Source organism: Taudactylus pleione, unplaced genomic scaffold, assembly GCF_031769625.1.
Source record: "Taudactylus pleione unplaced genomic scaffold, aTauple2 ptg000018l, whole genome shotgun sequence".
Lineage (NCBI taxonomy): Eukaryota > Metazoa > Chordata > Amphibia > Anura > Myobatrachidae > Taudactylus > Taudactylus pleione.
The window spans coordinates 6,986,525-6,994,443 of NW_028284420.1; positions in this window are offsets into that span (position 1 = coordinate 6,986,525).

Sequence of the window (7,919 nt, forward strand, 5' to 3'; positions counted from 1 at the left end):
AGCCTGTAAAGTGACTGGAGCTGATTTGGTTGGTAGTCTATATCTCTTTCTCCAAGCTTTGGTAAATCTCCCCCAAAGGGTGGAGAAGTGGACAAATCACCTCCTAACTAACATATATTAAGTACATTCTATAAACTGACAGGTAGAAGCTTATTGGTTGCTATGGGTAAATTCTCTAGTGGTTCACTCTTTAGAAGGCTTGATGCATCTAACCCTAATACCCTAAATGGTGGCAGTTGGCTAGGTCTACAGGAAGTGGGATAAACAGCATAAAAAAAGAAGAATTACTATACAAAATCAGAGCATGTGGCTATCAGAATCATAGTGGTCTCAAACTGAAGTCAAGGTGGGCATCAGTCAAGGATAAATGATATCAAGCAAAAGATGGTTGAGGTGCCATACATGGATAACTGGAAAAAAGCAGCTTGAGGCTGGCTGATAAGGGTCAATAACAAGAAAATCAAACAATACAGATAGACAAAGCACAAGTTATGGTGCATACACATGGTCAATTTGCTAGATCATCGATAACTATGAACGATATTAACGATGAACGATTTCTGACAGTATTTAAATGAATGATATTGTCCAAATCTGACTGCAAACACAGTCGATTTCAGATATCGTTATCTGACATGCAGGCACGCGCATTGTTTATCGATGCATGTCAACGATGTGAACGATGTAACGATTTTTACAATTGTTCATATCTTCCAGAAAATCTGACCATGTGTACCCTCCATAAATGCTACAGGGAGCAGGTGAATGGCGCTGACCAATCCCAACAGCAGATCAGCCCAGCGTTCACAGTGCTGATCAGTCATGCCTAGAACCTGAGTCCCATTGAAGTCAGAGAAATGTCGAGACAACCAATGTAAACAGCTTGTAACGCAATGGAACATATGAGTATGCCACTGTTCGTATTCCAGGCTCTGTCCAAACTCTGGTAAGGAATAAAATGTATGTATCTACTATTCACATCACAGTCACATCAAGAGGTCATCAGACTGAATGGGGCTGCAGGTGCCCATGGGGGAAGGTGACCCTTGATCCTAACCTCAGCAATTGCAATCACTAGGAACAGGTGTACAGAGCCTAGGCTCAAATATTGGCCCAATGCAGGCAAGTATGTCAAATTCTGTAAAGGGGTCGCAATTTTATTTTTTTAACTACAATAATACTGAGATATCAACTGACCTAAATACTACAATATTTTCTGAACAGGTTCAACCACTCTTTGCATCTAAAGCCGTGTATCCACTTGCAGATTTAAACAGAGCGATTACGACATCGTAATCGTTTAATCGCTCATTAATAGTGCATAAATCGGGCAGTATAATGTCGAAAAACAACCAGCGAAGCAAGCTCCCATTGGTCGTTTGCAACATCAATTATCGCTTGACCATGGCGGTCAATCTGCCATTAACAACAGATTGGCCATGTTCAGGGATGAGAGAGGGTGTCTGCACTGAACGACTTATCGTTCAGTGTAGGCTCTACAGGGGATGAGGAACAACTGTATGATTACAATGTTGTAATCGTACTGTCATTCCAAAATCTACAAGTGGATATGCACCTTAACACTAGAATGAGTCTGCAGCAAAAAATAATTCTGTGCAGCAGATCCCGAAGCCTTGACATTCTCTTACTGCAAAACAGCCCTTCAGTGACATCCTATTAACTGCCATCTTCACTGACAGTTTTGACCTGTCCACTTTGCAATCGCTGACAATCAATGTCCAGTAATGTGTACAGATGAGTAAAGAGAACACTAATTAAAGAAACCGCATGAAAAGAATAATAATAAATAATTACAACTTGCAAAATAAAAACATCATATTTTCTGTCTAACTGCCCAATTGCAAGCGACTTGCTGTGTGTAAAGATTTAATAATATCTCTTTATCACTTCTGAAACATTAATAACATAGTAAATAAAGGTGTGAAGAGAAGTCAAAAAGACAGCCAAAAAAAGACACAGAAGGTGTACTAAAGATAAAAGACAACAATAAAACATTAAGGGTTATATTCATGAAATGTAAAACCCAGCGTGCTTTACACTTAATGATAGTGCTCCTTTATAATTTCACCTTAAACCTGCCGAGAAGCTTCAGTTCACAAAAGAACACTACATTTTAGGGGGTGTGATATGGGAGACCGGCGGTCAAAAGACCGACACTGGCATCTCAATGCTCAAAATCCTGACAGGGGCTCCTTAAGTATCCCAACCCTCCCCCCTTCACCCCCTAACCCTCCCTTCCTGCATCCTAACTCTAAGCAGCCTTACCCTAACCCTTCCTCCTTAGTGCCTAAGCCCCCACCGGTGGTGTCTAAACCAAACCTCCCTGCCCGCAGCCTAACTCTAACACCCCCCCCCCCCTCTCCCCACAGCTTAACCCTCTTGGTGGTACTTGAACCTATCCCTCCCCCCCGCCGTGTAAATCTAACCTTGCCTGTTATATTTACGTTCGGGATGCCAGCTGTCGGGATTCCGGCGGTGGCATCTCAAGTGATGTCGGGATTTCGGAGCCGGTATTCTGGTCGCGGGGCTGAATACCGGTGCCGGGATCCAGAATGCCGGCATCTTAACTACATTTCATTTTGGGTGTACACTTGTGCACTGAGGCAACCTGGATAATACAAAGAATAGACCGAAGAGATGGGAGGGAAATGTCACTAATAAACAAAAAAAGACACAAAGAAGAATTAAGGCCCTCATTCAGAGCCGTACGCTCTGAGCAGAGCACACGCTCTGAATGAGGGCCGGTCTCCATGAAAATGGAGCGTCCTCCTGGACGCTCGTATAGCTGTGGGTCACCACCCACAGGCTATACGAGCGTGCATTTTGATGGGCGCGATGGTCGTGACCATCGCGACCATCGAAACTGCGAGCCGGAGCCTGCGGTTGAGGTTTTCAACCGCAAGCTCCGGAGTGATTTTGGCTCTATCAGAGCCAAAATCACTCCCACTGACATCACTAGTGATGTCAGTGGGCCGGCTTTTGACAGGAGGCGTTCCCGTGGGAACGCCCCCGTCAGGGAGGCACGCCCCCGGCACGCCCACCAAAGGGGGCATGCTGTCAATCAACATTGACAGCACGCCCCCTTTGATCGGACACAACGAGCGAAGGACTTTCCTTCGCTCGTCGCGTCTGGCGCATGCGCACGACGGAGCTCCCTCCGTCGTGCGCATGCTCAGTCCAGAACATCGTCCCACTTGCGAGCGGACAGCCGCTCGCGAGTGGGTCTGAATCAGGCCCTAAGTTACCTGTCGCCAAAAGTGGCCACTGTAGGTAATGGATTTTGAAAGAAATTTGTGGTCTGCGATAAATGTCATATATTCCGAATATACAGTTTCAGCAGCCCATCTGGTTAGTGAAAGGCTACAATGCCAAAGTTAAGAAAACAGGGAACTCAATTACTACCCATATGCCACTATGGGTAAACAATGTGAAGCATCTAACCATAATGCTAACAACCCACTTTATAGATTATGAGTATCAGAGAGAAGAGGCGCTGAACAGTCCAAAATGACCACTGTAGTAGACAATTGGAGCCCCCTCAGGGAGGGCCTGAGGCAGGAATAGAGGCAGCAGCCTGGTCAGTTTATGCAGGCACGGGCAACAGGCAGTGATATCAATCTTGGAGAGGGTGTAACATAAACCCCAAATTCACCTATAAACGGAATTGAGGCAACAGGACATATGGAATGGTCAAAAATAGACTGCAAGCAGCTAAATCTGTATTCCAGATAGAGCAGCAGCAGATTCCGTACCTCCATAGCTATCTGATTGGTGAAAGCTGTTGTGCCGGGTATTGGAAAAATTTCCCTTGCCATTGGTGAAATAGAGGAGGGCGTCAGTAAGGAGAGCAGTTTCTTGACCTGGACAGCTTGTGTGAAAAACATGTTATAGTACCATAACTAAAGGGATATGTTAAGAGAAAGGAGCACTGCTCTATAACACATCAAAAAGAAGAAAACAATTAGAGCATGGAGTCAACAAAGTAAAATTCTATGACCCTCCCAATGAATAATCATGCACTTGGATCGGTTTACCTAGCATAATTTGGCCAATAAAGACATGTCTGTTTCATGTGAATTTCTCTAAAAAGCTCAAGGTTAAATGATGTGGGACAGGTATGTAGAATTGGATGTAGTTATGAGACTGGCAGCCGAGATGCCGCCGATCTCAATACCAACAGGTGAATCCTGACAAGTGACGTAATATAGGCATCAAAATACAGATGCATATCTTAATCCTGACGCCGGAACGCCGACAGCAGCTTGAACGAGGTAAGTCCAGGTGCCCTAAGTCCGGGAGGTTTAGGAAGCATAGCAGGGTTAGGTTTTTTGGGGGGAGGTTAGGGTTAGGCACTAAGGGGGGAGGGTTAGGGCGCGTGGTGGGGAGGGTTAGGGGGAAAGGGGGAGGGTAAGTATGTATCCTTACCCAACCCCTTTCAGGATACCAACCATCGTGATGCCGCTGTCGATATTCTGACAGGAGGCATCCCGACAGCCGGCATTACATACCCATTCCATGTAGAGGTGTAAATTATGTCGGACAGGTATGTGGAGGTGTTTGTTTTTTAACTTACAGACGAAAGCTAAAAGCATTTTTACGACTTTTAACAAACTTGTATAAAAACACTGTACAAGCATTGTTATGGGGATGTAAGGCCTGATTCAGACCCGCTCGCGAGCGCTGAGAGCTCGCAAGCGGGTCGATGTTGCCCAAGTGTGCATGCGCACGACGGAGGCGGCTCCGTCGTGCGCATGCGCGAGACCCAAATAATATGGGTCTCGCACCAAAGGGAGTGTGCTGTCGATGGTGATTGACAGCACGCCCCCTTTGGTGGGCGTGCCGGGGGCGTGGCTGCCCAGGCGGAGGCGTTTCCATGGGAACGCCTACCGTCTGGGGCCAGCCCCACTGACATCACTAGTGATGTCAGTGGGAGTGCTTTTGGCTCTGATAGAGCCAAAAGGACTCCAGGGCTTGCAGCAGACGAGACCCTACCACAAGGGTCTCGTCGCAAGCCCGATGGTCGTGATGGTCTTGAACATCGCGACCATCATTTTGGCCGCTTGCTATACCTGTGGGGGGGCATGCGAGCGGCCGGGAGGCCGCTACAAAAAGTAGGCGGGACGACCCTGATTCAGAGCGTCCGGTTCTGAATCAGGGCCGTAGTCAGGAATCCCGACACTGAAAGCCCGACATGGGACTAAAGATAGGAGTCGAAATCATTAAGGCTTTTCATTAGCCCCACGACAAAATCCCGACACCCAGCATACCGAACGAAAGTAAGCCGCGGGTGGGGGAGGGTTAGGTTAGGGAAAGGGGGGGGTTAGGCACCACTAGGGAGAGTTTAGGGGTAGGCAAGCCCCCTGGGTAAGTTTTAAGGTTAGGCACCAACGGGGGGAAGATTATGTCAGGTTTGACGTACTGGAATCCCCTAGTGAGGGGTTGTGATGGTAGTTTGGAAGAATTCGGGGAACTGGCCTGGACATCAGGACTCCTCATCCACAGGTCTTGGACGTTGACGAGACCTGGTCAAAGGTGCTGAGTCTAACCTGCAGGGAGGTGTTCGCCAAGTGGGATATGGGCTTAGCTGCACCCTGCAGGCAGGTCGCGGTCCTTTGACCAGGTATCCAAGCCCTGTGGGAATAGAGACTCGAATGTCAGTGGCCCAAGGGAAGTGCCTAACCAAGGCACTATTGCACCGGGAGATTCATCAGGAGATGCTGTTTGTGAGGTAAATAGCACTTGACCTGCAGGGTGGCACAGAAAGGATACACAGGGAACGGTGTGTGGACACACTTAGCCACACGGACTGGAACTGGTAATATACACAGGTTGAGATGGAATGGTACTGTAGCTCACAGGACACACTGGTAACTTTAATGTTCAGGCAGAGATGGAATTGCACTGTAGCTCACAGGAGACACCGGTAGCAAATATTCAGGCAGTGATGGAATAGCACTGCAGTTCACAGGAGACACTGGTAGCAAATATTCAGGCAGAGATGGAATTGCAGTGTCACTGAAAACAAAGCTGGGATGTAATCAGCACTGTTGCTCACAGGAACACTTGTAGCTTGTAATTGGTGCAGCTGTGAAACACTCAGGATAACCTTGTAGCTGGGAATCACAAAACAGCATGCACAGGTAGAGATATTAATCACCCTGGTGCTGAAAAGAGACACTGGAACTCCAACACACACAGAGCTATAAAAGCACTGTAGCTCGCTGGAGGCTAGATACACAGGCCGGGAGTGTTATAGCTCTGTGGCTCACAGGAATACACAGGAGACTTGGAACACAGGCAGGAATGTTATAGCTCTGTGGCTCACAGGAATGACTCTGGAGACTTGGAACACAGGCAGGAATGTTATAGCTCTGTGGCTCACAGGAATGACACTGGAGGCTTGGAACACAGGCAGGAATGTTATAGCTCTGCTGCTCGCTGGAAAGCACTGGAACAAAGGCTTGGAATCCGAGGGAACCTGAAACAAAACTCAACTAGTAAACTAGGATTGACAACTGTTGATCAGGCAACTTCCTGGAGTTCTGGAGGCGGATTTATACTCAGGGGTAGCAGATTACTGGAGCACAGCGTCAGCTGACTGAGATCATGCTACCATTGGTTAGGAGGAACTGTCATGGCGGCGCCCATGATGGGAACTCCGATCCCCAAAACACACAGCCAACCATGGAAGTCCGCAAAAGCGCCTAAGGTAGAATACTCAGCATCACACCCCTCATTGCACCAGGCGTCTGACCACAAGGAAGTCAGGGGAAGCCGGCACAGAGGTAAGAGATATAATATCCTAGGCTGAACCCTGACAGGTTAGGGTTAAGCACCACTGAGGGAGGGTTAGGGTAGGGAGAGGGGAGGGTTAGGGTGCTTGCCAGCCCCACTCGGGATTTTGATCCATCGATACTTCCACTGTCAGTATTTGATGTGGCGGCTATTTAGCCGCCGGGATTGCATACCGATACCTTTTTATGTACCCCAAAATGCTAGAAAAACTTTAATTAGATGAAAAACATTTGCTTCCTATAATTTTTCAACCGTTATTAAAAAAAGTGCAAAAAAAGATATTTATAACCTTTTAAGAACCTCCAGTGCTTTCCTTATGGCCACTAACAGCCTTCTATGTGGCCCTGATACATCAGTTGCCAATATTGGGGGTCAAGGATGGTTTACCCACTTTTTCATGCTCTTCACCCAGTTTGCTTTTTTTTTGCACTACCAGGCCGCGAGTAGCGCAAATTGGCATTTCTAACTGAATCTTGCAGTTCTTGGGAGTGCGGATAAGTGCGAAACGTGCAAGTTTCATTAAACAAATTCACATCTAATTAGTTTGAGCTATTGGTGGTCCACTGCATTTGTCAGGCCGCCATCCGCGCAATCACCACAAATCTTCAGGATGCTGTGCAGGAAAAGTCGTAGCACAGGTTATGATACCCAATGCAGATATCAGACAGCGCAGATGGCGATCTGTGTGAGGTAGGAGAGGTAGCAAACTATTTCCAGCAAAGATGGCGGGTGGTTGTCATAAAATCCTGATGTCCTCCAGACTAGATTCTGGTGTAAAAAAGATCTCTTGTTCCATATGTTAGTTAAACAATAGCTTCTGGTGTAGAAAAGATCTGACCCGTATGTTATGCTGGGTACACGCTAGGTTGACGGAACGGTCATTCGGCCGACCCGCCAACCTATCTGACGATTGCTAGGCGCAAACACACTTGCCAATCGTCTGCCAATAAATCGTCTGCCCGAAGTACCGGGGTTCACTGACCTATCAGGTGTACACACCCGCTGATGTACTACAAAGTGATCGGCCATTCAATGGATCATGCGATATATCTATCAGGTTCCAGCTCCAGACTGATTTAATGACCATAGTAGACTTCGAGTGT